At 40.0% G+C, this 19,721-nt stretch overlaps 1 protein-coding gene across 3 annotated transcripts in view; it reads left to right on the top strand.

The window, feature by feature from the left end:
- Nucleotides 1-396: 396 nt before the first annotated feature.
- The window catches only part of CASP8AP2 (caspase 8 associated protein 2), a 61,362-nt gene continuing 42,037 nt past the window's right edge, over nucleotides 397-19,721 (top strand). For all 3 annotated transcript variants that reach the window (XM_057489418.1, XM_057489416.1, XM_057489417.1), the window contains exon 1: nucleotides 397-465. The gene's annotated coding sequence lies outside the window, so the exon portion shown is untranslated. The remainder of the gene's footprint in view (nucleotides 466-19,721) is intronic.

The raw sequence follows: 19,721 nt of genomic DNA on the forward strand, positions 1-19,721 counted from the left end.
AAGGGACAGTGCTTATTCACTGTTATCAAGCCAACGCCCAGCACCATGTCTAGCACGCGGTTGGCACTCACTAGAATTTGTGGAATAATGGGATTAAAGAAGTGAAACGTCTGTTTCAGAGAGTACTTTTCATTGAAGAACTTTCCTCTGATCCCACCCCTACCTTCCCCAAGGTGCCGCCCCTTCCTCAGAAAGGCCCCGCCCCATCTCCCTCCCCACAGCCCAGCCCGGCCCCTTTTCTCAAGCTCAGAAAACGGGAGTTTGGCGCCAACTGTGGCTTTTTTTCCCCCTCCCAAAGGCGGGAACTAGTTATGTGCGCCGGGACGTGCTTTGCGTCTGATCGGATTGGCCACGGGCCCTCAGTCCCGCCTCCGCGTCCTGATTGCGTCCTGGCATTGGTGGAGATGCCAGGGAGACCTTGGCGTCTAGAAAGGAGCTCTGGCTGCCTCGGACCCCTCAGGGCGGGTAAGTTGAGTTGGGCGTCCGGTCCGCGAGGGGTTGCCGGGGAGGAGGCTGCATGACTCGGTGGTGCCCCGAGCAGAGGCCGGCGGCGTTTGGGGAGCCGAGGAGTCCAAGGGAGCGGCAGAGTCACCAGCGTGGGGGGCGGAGGTTTGCCTGGTGTCCAGGGTCCTCAGGCTGCCGCGCTTCCGCCGCCGGGGGTGCAGCTTCTGCGTTTGCACTCGCGTTACTGTGCGGTCTCCGGAGAGGACCCACGCCGGGGCTGGGGGGAGAGCGCCCTAGGAATTGCCCTCTCGAGCGCTCACTCAGACCCTACCCTAAAGCACCAATCTCGTTCTGGAATGTACTCCTAGAGGCTTCAGGATGGGAGTCTCTGGAGGAATGGCTTTCTCCTACGTGTCGGGTGATCATTAATGTTGGTTGTTTCCGAGACTGTTATTCTCAGAGAAGGTATCTTGATCTCCACGCACCCTAGAACCATGCTTGACACATAGTAGGCCCTAACTCAGATATTAGCGGAGAATTCCCAGAATCTCGGCGTTTGGGTTTCAGGGATCAGGTTGGCGTTGACTGATTCTTGCCTGGTCTGTTCCATTCTCCACAGCTCCAGTTCCAAACCTTTCCCCTCCCCTCACTGCCCTTCCCCCATCTCATTCAGCTCCTCTCTAATGGGAGGGAGACGGGGACCTTCAGAGCACGAATCCTCACTCCCTTGCCTCCAAAGATCTCTAGCGTTTCTTGCCATTTTACAAGAGATGGCCCCTTTCAAAAAAAAAAATTATACTCTTTTCTCTAATGAATATTCTTAATTTGTCATCTGGTTTTAGAGACAGAGCTGAGATATCAACCAGCCAGATCTGCCACTTACCAGCTGTTTGACTTGAGGCAAGTTTCTTAATTGTCTGTATCTATTTCTTCCATCTGCAAAACGGGAAAAAGAATAGTACCTACTACGTAGGGTTTTGGGAACGATTTAAAGTTAATGTATTCTGGAACATTGAGATCGGTGTATGCCATGTAGTGTTCAGGGTGTAGTGTTTGTTATTGTTTTCCCTTTACATCTTTTTCAGGGATCTTGCTGTATTAGATTAAGCCTTTCCCATGAGCCTAAAAATACACTCTCCATCCCCTTGGCCTTTTCCTGTTTTTTTCTGCAAACGCTTATTTCATTCCCTCAATTTTTTTTAAAAAAAGAAAACTTCCTATAGATTGTCTTTTTTTTTAACCTCTTTATCTCCTTCACGTATTTCACCCCCACTGCCCCAACCCCTCCCCTGTAGTAAGTCCCTCCTCAATGTGTATGAGTCTATTGCTGTTTTGTTTTTGTTCTGTTTTTAGATTCCACATATATAGTCTTTTTAAGACAGTGTCCTGTGTCAAACGTCTAGGTGATCCTTCTGTCATCTGTTCTGCCTTCACATCTGAATACACTGGATTTGTTCTTCAAAAGATTATGATGAGTCAACTTGCAACTCTTCATTCCATCATTATGGTTCTCAACGTTTTAACTTTTGCCTGTACTCTTTGTAGGTGCAACACTGCTATCAGCAACTCTCATTATATATTGAGATCCTCAATTGGGGGAAAGTGAGAGCAAGTGTGAAATTGCTTTCCAAGAGATTCTGATACATAGTCCTTCCTCTCCCTCCTTACCTTTCCAGGAGAATCACTGGTCTCTGTGAATTCAGTAGAGTAATCTCAACTATACCGATTATGTCTTTTGTGCTACATACTCCAGTTTCTGATTGTCTGTTAGACATCTTCACCTAGATGTTCTACAAATAATTTGACGTGTTGTCTTTGGTTCTTTATTTCAGTTAAAAGCAGGACTTCCTTTTAACTGCTAGGAAATTTGGAATTCTCTTAAAAAATTGGGAATTTCATTAATTTAACAAATTTGTTTTTAATTACCTACCAACCTGCTAGTTCCTGGCTGAGAGTTGGGGAACACAGGGGTGAACAGAGCCAGTCCTGGTTTTCTTGGAGTTCACAGTCCAGTGGGTGAGATGAACAATTCTCCAGGAATCCCACAAAAATGTAATCATAAACTGAAAAGGCTAGAAAGGACACAGTAGTATAAGAATATGTAACAGAGAGCCTGACCTAGTAGACAGATAGGGTAGCCAGGGAAAGCTCAAACATTACTTAAGTCAGAATGTCAAAGTTGAGTTAAGTGAAGGTTGAGCTTCATGGAAAGAGTATCCCCTGCAAGGGCCCTGTGGTGGGAGGGCACAAATAGCATGCTCATGGAACTGAAAAAGTCAATGTGATCAGAGGAAAGACTGCTGGGGAGTTGGGGAGAATAATGGAGGCTGACACTGAAGGGATGGGCAGAGGCCAGGTCACTCAGGGCTTTGGAAACAAAATCGTGACAAAATTTGCTTTTTAACCTTAAATGAGCAGGAAGCCCTGAAGGGTTTTAAGCAGAGGAGGAACCATGATCAGATTTGCATTGTGCTGGGGAAGAGGCTACAGGATGCCATGGTGCCCCAGGTGCTGTCTTGTCAAAGACAGGAGTAGACATTTGAATATACTTTCTATTAAGTCTTTGATTCTGCCAAGGAAATCTCTCAGATCTGCTTCTTGTCTTTATTTCCAGTACTAATACCTTAGTGACCCCACATTGTCTCCTGCATTATTTTAGTCTTTTCTGTCCCTCTTGTCACTAATATTTTTTATACTCTTCTTGCTGGAGTTGAACCTCTGAAATGCAGTTTTGATCATGATAGTCCCCTGCTTTAAAAAACTTCAGTGGATCCCCCATTCTACTACTGCATGAAGTCCAAGTATCTTAGTTATGTAATATATCACGTGACTTCTCCAAAAACTCACTTATCACCTTCTTTTTTGTGGGTATTCACACCCGGACTTGTCCTTGAGCCCATAGATAGGTGTGGTGGCAAGAATTGTATTTGCAAATAGGAACCCAGTTTCACTGAACCTTGGGATTTTGGAAACCTTGAATAGTGAATAATGGGGCTAGAAAGGTAGGTGCCAGTGTATATCAAGGTAAGGAGTTTGGACTTTATTCAGTAGACATTGGGAAGCAATGGAAAGTTTTTGAGTGGGAAGTGATATGAGTAGGATTGCTTTAGAAGACCTAACCCAAGAGTTGTGTGTGGCTTGTATTTAGAGAGAGGAGATAATTAAACAGCCATAGTGGGAGCCTGAAATAAAGTCAGATTGCAAGAACAGGGATAAGTGGGAGAGACATTGCATAATAATGTCGGTGGGCTATTAAGGAATCATAATGCTACTCAAAGAAGTAGAGATGTCAGGAGATGACATATTAGTGGAGAAATGATCTTTTTTCAGTTTTGGACTTGGTGAGCTTGAACTTACAGGACTGTGTTCATTTAGTTTTTATTGTTTATTGTTGGTTTGTACTTTTAGTACAAACAGTTGCTAATTTTCAAGCACTGAGTGGGCAGCAGAGGAGTTTCTAAATCTGACCTGGTACCCCTTTTTGTTGCAGTACTTGCTCTTTATCCTCTGCCTGCTTACCTTTGCCTGTCGAGTGTTTAACCTGAAAGGATTTTGCTTTGCACTTGTAGAAAATGAGATACTGATGTCCATCCAGAAGTTTATTGCCTTAGGACAGTATTAAATGCATTTTTCTAAGTGCCCAATTGTATTTAGAGCTAGTTAGGTGTTATTGAAATTGTAATAACCACAGGTCTGTGAAATCCTCTCTGTACGCTCACTCACTAGGTTTGTGGTAATTTGTCAGAGGAGCAATAGGGAACTAATAGACTCAGTGCCACTAAGCATACTTTATGTACTCAGTAGCCATATGTGGCTGGTAGTACCATATCAGACAGCTCTTGTCATCACAGAAAATTCTGCTGGACAGCACTGGTCTAAAATAACAGTTCTCAAAGTGTGGTCCTTGGAACCAGCAGTATGACCTGGGAATTTTTTAGAAATGCAAATTCTCAAACCTCATGTGAGACCTATGGAATCTTTGGTGATGGGACCCATCAATCTTGTGTTTTGCTTCTCCAGGTGTTTCTGATGCATCTTAAAGTCTAAGAACAACTTTAGAATGAAAATGATTGCAGTAGAGGCTGCTAAGTGCAACAATAACGTATTCAGTGTGTCAGTAGAATAAAGGAATGGAGTTTAACTATGCCTGTAGGAAAGGATCTTCTCTTCTATGGTAGCTGCATTTGAGAAGGGATGCATAGTCCAAGAAAGGAAACGGAATGAACAAAGTACTGTGGAATTGAAGTACATGGTGTATTTCAGGAACTGCAAGTGCAGACATTTCTGCTCTGTTGTATGCATTCTTGAAAAACCTTTAGGGAGTTCTAAAACTGACTATTATAGGGCTAATGGGAAATATAGGGGCAGAATGCTTAAAACGTATCAACCTGTGTTTTTAGAGCAGCACCAGGAACAATATAATTTTAATAAAAATATTGACACAGTGAAGACATGTTAAATTCCTACAAAAAATACCTTAGGAAATATAGGTTGTTTCTCAAGACAAAGATGAGGATAGCTTGATGGAAGGAGGAATAGGAAGGGTTGATGCTTTGGATTTGTGGGACAGGAACAGAGGGACATAAACATCAGAAGTGTGGGAGCAGTAGCAGGTTTGATGTGAAATACTGTCATGGCAGACTGGATGACTCTGGCTCATTGCCTTGTGCTTGGTTCCCCCAGCCCCACCCCCAGTAAAGATTGAGGAAAACCATGCTTATGCCCTTGCAGGGCAAAGCCTATTACTCTACTGAGACAAGAAGAAGAAAGGGAAGTGATGGGCATTTAGGGTAAGGGCATCATATACAGGGCCGGATTCCTTCAGGGCTTGCTGCATTTAGCTGCTGTTAATAACGGTGCAAAACTTAAACATCGTGAAAGAACCCTGTCTGAACCAACATAACTTTTACCTTACACCGACAGCATTTCTCTATTTCTCAATAATGTATGTGCTAACTTGCAGTATTAACAGGACAGAATCTGTCCTGTGGCTGAATGGGGTAGGTAAGAAAGGCAGTGTGAGGAAGTTACAAAAGTAATGCTAGATATTTCTGGAAAGGCCTTGGGTTCTGTGTTAGGGAAGCTTAACTCAATAATGCTGTTTTTGATAACTTGAAGGTTTCTGACCCAGGAGTGAAACAGAGGGTAGACATAAATAGGATTAATTTTGATTTCAGTGTGAAAAATGGTAAAAGGAGAAAGATACCGGTATCTAGAAGACTTTTGTAAGAATTTAAGTGAGAAATAATTGTACTGGAAGCTGGAAAAACCATGAGTTGAAAGGAGACATTAAATTTGAGAAGTTTAAAAATAAAATCACTATGACTTTGTGACTACTTGACACTGAATGTGGAGGTAAGGGAAGAGTCTAAGATAACAGAAGCTTGTAGTTTTGAGAGTGAATTGAGGAGAATGGTTGTTTCTACTTCCCACATCTAGGCATTTACCCTATTAGCTTTTTTTCCATTATTATGCATCATATAAACATTCTTTTCATTCTCACTGCCTCCATCTGGTGTTAAGTCTAATCATGTGGGTCCAATTATAATAGCCTTCTTCCCAGTTTCTTGTCTTTCTAGTTCATTCCTCACACTAATCTTCCTATTTCATTTCTTTGTACCAGTGTTCTGACCCAGAAATCTTCAGTGCACCTGTATTCTGAAGGTTCAAGACCAGATTCCTTGGTTTGATAGTAGGTGTCTTCTGTTTGACTCTAATGAATTTGGTAGTCTTATCTCCCAGTCCTGGTCTACCTGAGGTCTGTTTGAACTGGGTACAGTGCTCTATATAATGCCTTTCCTCCAAGGTTAATGGTGTTGCTATTTGGAAATATACACATCTCCACAGATACCTCCCACTCTCCATTGATGTACAGGTCCTTTCTCTACAAAGCGAGTCATCAGCAATGTGTATGCTTTTATTCTGCACACATCTTTGCTAACATTTGGGAGCTGACATAGTGGCTACAAAGGAGCACGAGGTATAGGGTGCTGACAATGATCTATTTCTTGATCTGAGTGGTAGTTCCATGGATGTGTCTGCTTTCTGAAAAATCATAGGACTATATACTTATAATACATGCTCTTTTCTATATGTATGTTATACTTCAGTAAAAAGTTTACTCCCTCTGCATCCGAAAAAAAAAAATATCCTGACTCTCTTGGGCCCTGTGCATTTGTTTGAATTTTATAGTCAGATTATAAGGTTAACTGGAATTGCACTGAGTTTATAGATAAAGTTGGGGAGAATTGCCAACTTGGATATTCCTCAGTATGACAGAGGAATATTTATGATTGAGATATATTTTGTCATTTATTTTGATCAGAAGTAAACTGTCTAGTTATGTAAAGTTTTGTTGGAACACAGCCACACCTATTTATTTGTTTTCTATGGTTTTTGAGCTATAGTGGCAGAGGTAAGTGGTAGTGACAGATGGCCTGCAAGCATAAAATACTTACTTTCTGGTCCTGTTAGAAGAAAAGATTTTCAGATGTCTGATTTAAGGTCTTTTATTATTTTCTCCATTAGGGTCTCACACATCTTGTATTGGGTTAATTCCTATGTTCCATATGGTTTTGTTGTAAATTATAACTGTTTGTCAGATGTTCCAAAACTGTTTGCTGGCAAATAGGAAAGCTATTTTCTTTTGTATATTAACCTTACATTCCTTTGAGAAACTCTTATTCAAATAATTTTTAGATTTTTTCTATATAGGTGATGATAGTATGAATAATGTCAGCTTTGTTTCTCCCTTTCCAGTTATATCTCATTTCATGTTTTACCCTTCTTTCATAAAAGCTTGATGCTTTTCTGGTTCTTGGGAAAATAAACAAAATAGATAAACCCCTAGCCAGACTTACCAAGAAAAAAAGAGAGTCTACACACAAACAGAATCAGAAATGAGAAAGGAAAAATCACTACAGACACCACAGAAATACAAATAATTAAGAGAGTACTATGAAAAATTATATGGTAACAAACTGGATAACCTAGAAGAAATGGACAACTTTCTAGAAAAATATAACCTTCCAAGGCTGACCCAGAAAGAAACAGAAAATCTGAACAGACCAATTACCAGCAAAGAAATTGAATTGGTAATCAAAAAACTACCTAAGAACAAAATACCTGTACCAGATCGTTTCACTGCTGAATTTATTTTGTTTTATTTTATTTATTTTTATTTATTTATTTTTTGTTGAAGGGTAGTTGACACACAGTATTACATTACATTAGTTTCAGGTGTACAACACAGTGATTCAACATTTATATACATGATAATTCTAGGTACCAGCTATCACCATACCAAGTTGTTACAATATTTTGACTATATTCCTTATGCTATACATTACATCCAGGTTGCTTATATATTTTGCAATTGGAAGTGTGTACTTTTTTTTTTTTTTTTGTGAGGGCATCTCTCATATTTATTGATCAAATGGTTGTTAACAACAATAAAATGCTGTATAGGGGAGTCAATGCTCAATGCACAATCATTAATCCACCCCAAGCCTAATTTTTGTCAGTCTCCAATCTTCTGAGGCATAACAAACAAGTTCTTACATGGAGAACAAATTCTTACATAGTGAATAAGTTACATGGTGAACAGTACAAGGGCAGTCATCACAGAAACTTTTGGTTTTGCTCATGCATTATGAACTATAAACAGTTCAAATATGAATACTCATTTGATTTTTATACTTGATTGATATGTGGATACCACATTTCTCTCTTTATTATTATTATTTTTAATAAAATGCTGAAGTGGTAGGTAGATACACGATAAAGGTAGAAAACATAGTTTAGTGTTGTAAGAGAGCGAATGTAGATGATCAGGTGTGTGCCTGTAGACTATGTGTTAATCCAAGCTAGACATGGGCAATAAAACATCCACGTATGCAGAAGATTTCTCTCAGAACAGGGGGGGTGAGGTTGTAAGCCTCACCTCTGTTGATCCCCAATTTCTCACCTGATGGCCCCCCTGCGACTTTGCCTGTCTTAGGTTGTTCCTCCCTTGAGGAATCTTAGCCGTCTCTGGCTAACCAGTCATCTTCCGGGGCCATACAGGGAAATGTTAAGTTGGTAAGTGAGAGGGAAGCCTTATTGTTTGAAAAGGTTAGCTTTTTACTTCTTTGCATATTTATGCCCTGTGTCTTCTGTGCCCAGCGTTTGTCTTGAGGTATCTTTACCACTTGGAAGAATTATGATACTCGGTAAATTTGATATGAGGCTATTTAAGGGTTGTAGTTAGGAAGGAAGAAGAAAAGCTATAGAAGTAGCAGGCGGAAGAAGACATGGGAAGACTGATTATTTCTTTGACATATCTTCTTTTACAGTAACTTCAGCATGTATAGGTTTTAAACTACTAATTAAATTGCGCATACACATTAACATAATAGGAGTATAGTTTCATAACCAAAGCATACCTGTAATTACCATCCATCTCCAGTGAAACCAAGAAAACCAGTTAGGCACGTTAGGCATTTGTGAAAACTTATCTATGATATGGTGGATATTGTCCAACTGAACTTGAACAGTCTGAGAGAAATCAGACAAATTAAAACAACCCATTCTGGGGACTGTTCACATCCCATATGTTCTTTTAACAGTAAATAGTCTGTAGTTGTAAGATTTTGGAGCGCTACAATTTGCACTTCTCCTAATTCTTGGTTGAGTTCCAACAGTATAGATCCAGTCAAATTTGTTGTTTTACTGTATGCACAGGCCAGCTTAGATATCTCCTTCCTCATTCCCATGGCAAGTCCAGGAACTGGTGGGACGAGTGCATCTACAGCTGTAGCAGTGCGTGGATCTTTGTTGGGGTTTTTTGATGATCATCTTCTGGCATGAGTCTTCCAGAGAGTGCTGATGTTGGAAGTTCTTTTTCATATCATATCTTAGTTCATTTTCGGGGTAGCCCAATTAGGCTTTGATCCTCTGTATAAACACAAACAGACCCTTTGTCTACACTATTATATGCCCTTTATACCCTTGTGTAGAACTCATTGGAGGTCACCACACAGGAACTGCCTTTTTTTTTTTTTTTTTTTTTTGGTATCATTAATCTACACATACATTACAAATATTATGTTTACTAGGTTCTCCCCTATACCAGGTCACCCCTATATACCCCTTTACAGTCACTGTCCATCAGCATAGCAAAATGTTGTAGAATCACTACTTGCCTTCTCTGTTGTACAGCCCTCCCCTTTCTCCCACCCCCCATGCATGCTAATCTTAATACCCCCTTTCTTCTCCCCCACCCTTATCCCTCCCTACCCAACCATGCTGCCCAGTCCCTTTCCCTTTGGTACCTGTTAGTCCATTCTTGAGTTCTGTGATTCTGCTGCTGTTTTGTTCCTTCAGTTTTTCCTTTGTTCTTATATTCCACAGATGAGTGAAATCATTTGGTATTTCTCTGTCTCCGCTTGGCTTGTTTCACTGAGCATAATACCCTCCAGCTCCATCCATGCTGCTGCAAATGGTAGGATTTGCCCTTTTCTTATGGCTGAGTAGTATTCCATTGTGTATATGTACCACATCTTCTTTATCCATTCATCTATCGATGGACATTTAGGTTGCTTCCAATTCTTGGCTATTGTAAATAGTGCTGCGATAAACATAGGGGTGCATTGGTCTTTCTCATACTTGATTGCTGCATTCTTAGGGTAAATTCCTAGGAGTGGAATTCCTGGGTCAAATGGTAAGTCTGTTTCGAGGATTTTGATGTACCTCCATACTGCTTTCCACAATGGTTGAACTAATTGTCATTCCCACCAGCAGTGTAGGAGGGTTCCCCTTTCTCCACAGCCTCGCCAACATTTGTTGTTGTTTGTCTTGTGGATGGCAGCCATCCTTACTGGTGTGAGGTGATACCTCATTGTAGTTTTAATTTGCATTTCTCTGATAATTAGCGATGTGGAGCATCTTTTCATGTGTCTGTTGGCCATCTGTATTTCTTTTTTGGAGAACTGTCTGTTCAGTTCCTCTGCCCATTTTTTAATTGGGTTATTTGTTTTTTGTTTGTTGAAGCGTGTGAGCTCTTTATATATTCTGGATATCAAGCCTTTATCGGATCTGTCACTTTCAAATATATTCTCCCATACTGTAGGGTTCCTTTTTGTTCTATTGTTGGTGTCTTTTGCTGTACAGAAGCTTTTCAGCTTAATATAGTCCCACTTGTTCATTTTTGCTGTTGTTTTCCTTGCCCAGGGAGATATGTTTAAGAAGAGGTCACTCATGTTTATGTCTAAGAGGTTTTTGCCTATGTTTTCTTCCAAGAGTTTAATGGTTTCATGACTTACATTCAGGTCTTTGATCCATTTTGAGTTTACTTTTGTATATGGGGTTAGACAATGGTCCAGTTTTTTTCTACTACATGTAGCTGTCCAGTTATGCCAGCACCATCTGTTGAAGAGACTGTCATTTCGCCATTGTATGTCCATGGCTCCTTTATCAAATATTAATTGACCATATATGTGTGGGTTAATGTCTGGATTCTCTAGTCTGTTCCATTGGTCTGTGGCTCTGTTCTTGTGCCAGTACCAAATTGTCTTGATTACTATGGCTTTATAATAGAGCTTGAAGTTGGGGAGTGAGATCCCCCCTACTTTATTCTTCTTTCTCAGGATTGCTTTGGCTATTCGCGGTCTTTGGTGTTTCCATATGAATTTTTGAATTATTTGTTTCAGTTCATTGAAGAATGTTGCTGGTAGTTTCATAGGGATTGCATCAAATCTGTATATTGCTTTGGGCAGGATGGCCATTTTGACGATATTAATTCTTCCTAGCCACAAGCATTGGATGAGTTTCCATCTGTTAGTGTCCCCTTTAATTTCTCTTAAGAGTGACTTGTAGTTTTCAGAGTATAAGTCTTTCACTTCTTTGGTTAGATTTATTCTTAGGTATCTTATTTTTTTTGATGCAATTGTGAATGGAGTTGTTTTCCTGATTTCTCTTTCTGTTGGTTCATTGTTAGTGTATAGGAAAGCCACAGATTTCTGTGTGTTGATTTTGTATCCTGCAACTTTGCTGTATTCCGATATCAGTTCTAGTAGTTCTGGGGTGGAGTCTTTAGGGTTTTTTATGTACAGTATCATGTCATCTGCAAGTAGTGACAGTTTAACTTCTTCTTTACCAATCTGGATTCCTTGTATGTTTTTGTTTTGTCTGATTGCCGTGGCTAGGACCTCCAGTACTATGTTAAATAACAGTGGGGAGAGTGGGCATCCCTGTCTAGTTCCCGATCTCAGAGGAAAAGCTTTCAGCTTCTCGCTCTTCAATATAATGTTGGCTGTGGGTTTATCATAGATGGCCTTTATTATGTTGAGGTACTTGCCCTCTATTCCCATTTTGCTGAGAGTTTTTATCATGAATGGATGTTGAACTTTGTCAAATGCTTTTTCAGCATCTATGGAGATGATCATGTGGTTTTTGTCTTTCTTTTTGTTGATGTGGTGGATGATGTTGATGGACTTTCGAATGTTGTGCCATCCTTGCGTCCCTGGGATGAATCCCACTTGGTCATGGTGTATGATCCTTTTGATGTATTTTTGAATTCGTTTTGCTAATATTTTGTTGAGTATTTTTGCATCTACGTTCTTCAGGGATATTGGTCTGTAGTTTTCTTTTTTGTTGGGGTCATTGCCTGGTTTTGGTATTAGGGTGATGTTAGCTTCATAGAATGAGTTTGGGAGTATCCCCTCCTCCTCTATTTTTTGGAAAACTTTAAGGAGAATGGGTGTTATGTCTTCCCTGTATGTCTGATAAAATTCGGAGGTAAATCCATCTTGCCCAGGGGTTTTGTTCTTTGGTAGTTTTTTGATTACCGCTTCAATTTCATTGCTGGTATTGGTCTGTTTAGATTTTCTGTTTCTTTCTAGGTCAGTCTTGGAAGGTTGTATTTTTCTAGGAAGTTGTCCATTTCTCCTAGGTTTCCCAGCTTGATAGTATATAGGTTTTCATAGTATTCTCTAATAATTCTTTGTATTTCTGTGGGGTCCGTCGTGATTTTTCCTTTCTCGTTTCTGATACTGTTGGTTTGTTGACTCTCTTTTCCTCTTAATAAGTCTGGCTAGAGGCTTATCTATTTTGTTTATTTTCTCGAAGAACCAGCTCTTGGTTTCATTGATTTTTGCTATTGTTTTATTCTCAATTTTATTTATTTCTTCTCTGATCTTTATTATGTCCCTCCTTCTGCTGACCTTAGGCCTCATTTGTTCTTCTTTTTCCACTTTCGATAATTGTGACATTAGACCATTCATTTGGGATTGTTCTTCCTTTTTTAAATATGCTTGGATTGCTATATACTTTCCTCTTAAGACTACTTTTGCTGTGTCCCACAGAAGTTGGGGCTTAGTGTTGTTGTTGTCGTTTGTTTCCATGTATTGCTGGATCTCCATTTTGATTTGGTCATTGATCCATTGATTATTTAGGAGCGTGTTGTTAAGCCTCCATGTGTTTGTGTGCCTTTTTGCTTTCTTTGTACAGTTTATTTCTAGTTTTATGCCTTTGTGGTCTGAAAAGTTGGTTGGTAGGATTTCAATCTTTTGGAATTTTCTGAGGCTCTTTTTGTGGCCTAGTATGTGGTCTATTCTGGAGAATGTTCCATGTGCACTTGAGAAGAATGTATATCCTGTTGCTTTTTGGTGTAGAGTTCTATAGATGTCTATTAGGTCCATCTGTTCTAGTGTGTTGTTCAGTGCTTCCGTGTCCTTACTTATTTTCTGCCCGGTGGATCTATCCTTTGGGGTGAGTGGTGTGTTGAAGTGTCCTATAATGAAAACATTGGAGTCTATTTCCCCCTTTAGTTCTGTTAGTATTTGTTTCACATCTGCTGGTGCTCCTGTGTTGGGTGCATATATATTTATGATGGTTATATCCTCTTGTTTGACTGAGCCCTTTATCTTTATGTAGTGTCCTTCTTTATCTCTTGTTACTTTCTTTGTTTTGAAGTCTATTTTGTCTGATATTAGTACTGCAACCCCTGCTTTCTTCTCACTGTTGTTTGCTTGAAATATGTTTTTCCATCCCTTGACTTTTAGTCTGTACATGTCTTTGGGTTTGCTGTGAGTTTCTTGTAAGCAGCATATAGATGGGTCTTGCTTTTTTATCCATTCTATTACTCTGTGTCTTTTGATTGGTGCATTCAGTCCATTAACATTTAGGGTGACTATTGAAAGATATGTACTTATTGCCATTGCAGGCTTTAAATTCGTGGTTACCAAAGGTTCAAGGTTAGCCTCTTTAGTATCTTACTGCCTAACTTAGCTCACTTATTGAGCTGTTATATACACTGTCTGGAGATTCTTTTCTTCTCTCCCTTCTTATTCCTCCTCCTCCATTCTTCATATGTTGGGTGTTTTGTTCTGTGGTCTTTCTAGGAGTGCTCCCATCTAGAGCAGTCCCTGTAAGATGTCCTGTAGAGGTGGTTTGTGGCAAGCAAATTCCCTCAGCTTTTGTTTGTCTGGGAATTGTTTAATCCCACCATCGTATTTGAATGATAGTCGTGCTGGATACAGTATCCTTGGTTCAAGGCCCTTCTGTTTCATTGCATTAAATATATCATCCCATTCTCTTTTGGCCTGTAGGGTTTCTGTCGAGAAGTCTGATGTTAGCCTGATGGGTTTTCCTTTATAGGTGACCTTTTTCTCTCTAGCTGCCTTTAAAACTCTTTCCTTGTCCTTGATCTTTGCCATTTTAATTATTATGTGTGTTGGTGTTGTCCTCCTTGGAGCCTTTCTGTTGGGGGTTCTGTGTATTTCCGTGGTCTGTTCGATTATTTCCTCCCCCAGTTTGGGGAAGTTTTCAGCAATTATTTCTTCTAAGATACTTTCCATCTCTTTTCCTCTCTCTTCTTCTTCTGGGACCCCTATAATACGGATATTGATCCTTTTGGATTGGTCACACAGTTCTCTTAATATTGTTTCATTCCTGGAGATCCTTTTGTCTCTCTCTATGTCAGCTTCTATGCGTTCCTGTTCTCTGATTTCAATTCCATCAATGGCCTCTTGCATTCTATCCATTCTGCTTATAAACCCTTCCAGAGTTTGTTTCATTTCTGCGATCTCCTTTCTGGCATCTGTGATCTCTTTCCGGACTTCATCCCATTTCTCTTGCGTATTTCTCTGCATCTCTGTCAGCATGTTTATGATTCTTATTTTGAATTCTTTTTCAGGGAGACTGGTTAGGTCTGTCTCCTTCTCTGGTGTTGTCTCTGTGATCTTTGTCTGCCTGTAGCTTTGCCTTTTCATGGTGATAGGAATAGTCTGCAGAGCTGGGACGAGTGACGGCTGGAAGGACTTCCTTTCTTGTTGGTTTGTGGCCCTCCTCTCCTGGGAGAACAGCGACCTCTAGTGGCTTGTGCTGGGCAGCTGCGCGCAGACAGGGTTTCTGCTTCCTGCCCGGCTGCTCTGGAGTTAATCTCCGCTGTTGCTGTGGGCGTGGCCTGGCTCGGGCAGCTGCTCCAAAATGGTGGAGTCGCGTTGGAGAGGGAGCGGCTGGGAGGCTATTTATCTCCGTAAGGGGCCTCCCTGCTCCCTGCAGCCCAGGGGGTTAGGGTGCCCAAAGATCCCAGGATTCCCAACCTCTGGATTAAGTGTCCCGCCCTGCCCCTTTAAGACTTCCAAAAAGCACCCGCCAAAACAGAACGACCACAAAAAAAAAAAAAAGAAAAAAGAATATTTTTTTAAATAAAAAAAATTAAAAATGTTCGCTCGTTTTTCTTTATTCTCTGGCGCCAGCCTCAGGCATCTGCTCACCAGTCTTGCTGCCCTGTTTCCCTAGTATTGTGGTCCCTGTCCCTTTAAGACTTCCAAAAAGCGCTCGCCAAAACAAAACAGCAAAAAAAAAAAAAAAAAAAAAAAATGGCCGCTCGCTTTTCTTATGTCCTCTGGCACCAGGCCTCTAGTACCCGCTCAGTGTTATTGCTGCCCTATTTCCCTAGTATCCAGGGCCCCCTGCACACCTACTGTGTCTGCGCTCTGTCCCTGATGGCTGGGGCTGGGTGTTCGGCAGTCCTGGGCTCCGTCTCCCTCCCGCTCTGCCAGCTCTTCTCCTGCCGGGATCTGGGGGTAGGGGCCCTCGGGTCCCGCCATGTGCGGGCTTGTATCTTACCCCCTTTATGAGGCACTGGGTTCTCTCAGGTGTGGATGTGGTCTGGATGTTTTCCTGTGTCCTCTGGTCTTTATTCTAGGAAGAGTTGTCGTTGTTATATTTTCATAGATATATGTGGTTTTGGGTGGAGATATCCACTGCTCTACTCACGCCGCCATCTTGGCTCTCTCTCTCACTGCTGAATTTTATCAAACATTTATTGAAGACTTAGTACCCATCCTCCTTAAAGTTTTCCAAAAAGTAGAAGAGAAGGGAATACTCCGAAACTCATTCTACGAGGCCAACATCACTCTAATACCAAAACCAGGCAAAGACACCCCAAAAAAATAAAATTACAGACCAATATCCCTAATGAACATAGATGCAAAAATACTCAACAAAATATTAGCAAACCAAATTCAAAAATATATTAAAAAGATCATCCATCATAATCAACTGGAATTTATTCCAGGGATGCAAGGATGGTACAATATTGGAAAATCCATCAACATCATCCACTGCATCAACAAAAAGAAGGACAAAAACCACATGATCATCTCCATAGATGCTGAAAAAGCATTTGAGGAAATTCAACATCCATTCATGATAAAAACTCAACAAAATGGGTAGGGCAAATACCTCAACATACTAAAGGCCATATATGACAAATCCACAGCCAACATTATACTTAACAGCGAGAAGCTAAAAGCTATTCCTTTAAGATCGGGAACAAGACAAGGACGCCCACGCTCCCCACTTTTATTCAGTGTAGTTCTGGAGGTCCTAGCCAAGGCAATCAGACAACACAAAGAAATAAAAGGCTTCCAGAAAGGCAAGGAAGAAGTCAAACTGTCCCTGTTTGCAGATGACATGATATTGTACATAGGAAACCCTGGAGAATCCACTCCAACTACTAGATCTAATATCTGAATTCAGCAAAGTTGCAGGATACAAAATTAATACACAAATCTGTTGCATTCCTATACACTCATGATGAACTAGCAGAAAGAGAATCAGGAAAACAATTCCATTCACAGTTGCATCAAAAAGAATAAAATACTTAGGAATAAAGCTAACCAAGGAAGTGAAAGACCTATACACTGAAAACCAGAAGACATTCTTAAGAGAAATTAAAGAGGAAACTAATAAATGGAAATTCATCCCATGCTCTTGGCTAGGAAGAATTAATATTGTCAAAATGGCCATCCTGCCTAAAGCAATCTGCAGATTCAATGCAATCCCTATCAAAATACCTATAGCATTCTTCAATGAACTAGAGCAAATAGTTCTAAAATTCATGTGAAATGACAAAAGACCCTGAATATCCAAAGCAATCTTGAGAAGGAAGAATAATGCAGGTGTAATTACGCTCCCTGACTTCAAGCTCTTATACAAAGCCACAGTAATCAAGACAATTTGGTACTGGCACAAGAACAGACCCATAGACCAGTCAAACAGAATAGAGAATCCATATATAAACTCAAGTTTATATGGTCAATTAATATACGATAAAGGACCATGGATATACAATGGGGAAATGACAGCCTCTTGAACAGCTGGTGTTGACAAAACTGGACAGCTACATGTAAGAGAATGAAACTGGATTACTGTCGAACCCCATACACAAAAGTAAACTCAGAGTTAATCGAAGAGCTGAATGTAAGTCATAAAACCATAAAACTCTTAGAAAAAAATATAGGCAAAAATCTCTTGGACATAAACATGAGCAATTTCTTTATGAACATATCTCCCTGGGCAAGGTAAACAAAAGCAAAAATGAACAAGTGGGACTATATCAAACTAAAGAGCTTCTGTATAGCAAAGGATACCATCAGTAGAACAAAAAGACATCCTACAGTATGGGAGAACATATTCATAAGTGACATTTCTGATAAGGGGTTGACATCCAAATTATATAAAGAGGTCATGCACCTCAACAAACAAAAAGCAAATAATCCAATTAAAAATGGGTAGAGGAGCTGAACAGACAGTTCTCCAAAGAAGAAATTCAGATGGCCAACAGGTACATGAAAAGATGCTCCACATCACTAATCATCAGAGAAATGGAAATTAAAACCACAATGAGATATCACCTCACACCAGTTAGGATGGCCAACACCCAAAAGACAAAAAACAACAAATGTTGGTGAGGATGTGGAGAAAGGGGAACCCTTCTGCATTGCTGGTGGGAATGTAAACTAGTTCAACCATTGATGAAAGCGGTATATAGGTTCCTCAAAAAACTAAAAATAAAGATACCATTTGACCCAGGAATTCCACTTATAGGAATTTACTCTAAGAATGCAGTTGCCCGGTTTGAAAAAGACATATGCACCCCTATGTTTATCGCAGCATTATTTACAATAGCCAAGAAATAGAAGCAACCTAAGTGTCTATCAGTAGATGAATGAATAAAGAAGAGGTGGTACATATACACAATGGAATATTATTCAGCCCTAAGAAGAAAACAAATCCTACCATTTGCATCTACATGGATGGATCTAAAGGGTATTATGCTCAGTGAAATAAGCCAGGCAGAGAAAGACAAGTATCAAATGATTTCACTTATCTGTGGAGTATAAGAACAAAGAATAAACTGAAGTAACAAAACAGCAGCAGAGTCACAGAACCCAAGAGTGGACTAACAGTTACCAAGGGGAAAGGGACTGGGAAGGGTGGATGGGAAGGGAGGGATAAGGGGGAAAATGTGGCATTATGATTAGCACACATAATGTAGGGGGGACATGGGAAAGGCAGTATACACAGAGAAGACAAGTAATGATTCTATACCATGTTACTAGGCTGATGGACAGTGACTATAATGGGGTATGTGGGGGGGATTCGATAATGGGAGTCTAGTAACCATAATATTGTTCAAGTAATTGTACATTAATAATATCAAAATAATAAAATAAAAAAATTTTTTTGATGCTTGATGGTTTTGTGGTTTCACAATCATGTATAATGTTTAATGTGAGGTTTTTTTCTAGTAGAAATTTATCAGTTTTAGAAAAGTCCCTTCTTAAACTTCCAAAAACTCCCCAAGTTTGCTAAGAGTTAGTGTTGAATTGGTCATATGCTCTTCCTTTGCAAATGTTGATATGATCATGTTTTTCTTCTCTGATGTAATAGGATAAAAAATTTTTTATTAATAGACTTGGAAGTTTTAGATTCACAGAAAATTGAAATGTACAGAGAATTCCAATTTATCACCCTAGTCCCACCTCCCAGTTTTCCCTGTTGTTAATATTTTACATTATATTACCTTAGTGTAATACATTTCTTATAAGTAATGAACCAACATTGATACATTATTGTTAACTAAGTCCATAGTTGATTCAGATTTCCTTCGTTTTTACCAAATATCCATATTTTTTCTATTCAGGGCACCAACCATGTTTCTTCAGTTGTCATGTCTTCTTAGGTTCCTGTCAATTGTGATGTTTCTCCACTTCCCTGTTTTTGATATCCTTGATAGTTGTGAGGAGTACCAGGCAGGTGTATTGTGGCATACCCGTCTATCAGAATTTGCCTAATGTTTATTTCACAATTATACAGAGGTTATGGGGTCTGGTGAAGATACAAGTACAGTGCCATTTTCATTTTCATCACATCACACCAAGAGTACACATACTGTCAGTGTGATTTATGACTGTTGACACTGACTTGATCGTGTGACCACAGTAGTGTTTGTAGGTTTGTGAACAGTGAAGTCACCCTTCCCTCCCCCATTCCACACTCTACTCTTTGGAAGGAAGTCACTGTGCACACCATGTCCATGTTCATCTTGTGTATTTTCTGCCCTAGTCAGTCAGTCATTTATTTAAGGAGCCCTGGTCCATTTTAATGGTGAATGGTATTAGAAGCCAAGATGTGAATATTAGGTGTGCTTATTGCCCTGGGGTATTGTTTTTTAGGCCTTCTCAGCTAAACAAAGAAACGTGTCTACTAACCCATGCATGTACACATACCTACAAATATTTCTGTATCTGATCTGTATCTATATTAGATAAGTATGAGGTTTCATTGATATCTTCAACTCTAATCCATTACTTCAGGTGTCATTCTAGCCTGTTCTCTTGCTTTTCTGTAACCTCCCATTTCAATGGTGAGAAAACTGGCTTTCATCATCTGCCATCCATTTACTTAAATTGTTGAATTCCAGTATCTATAGCAGTATCAGAACT

Source organism: Manis pentadactyla, chromosome 12 (genome assembly GCF_030020395.1).
Source record: "Manis pentadactyla isolate mManPen7 chromosome 12, mManPen7.hap1, whole genome shotgun sequence".
Classification (NCBI taxonomy): domain Eukaryota; kingdom Metazoa; phylum Chordata; class Mammalia; order Pholidota; family Manidae; genus Manis; species Manis pentadactyla.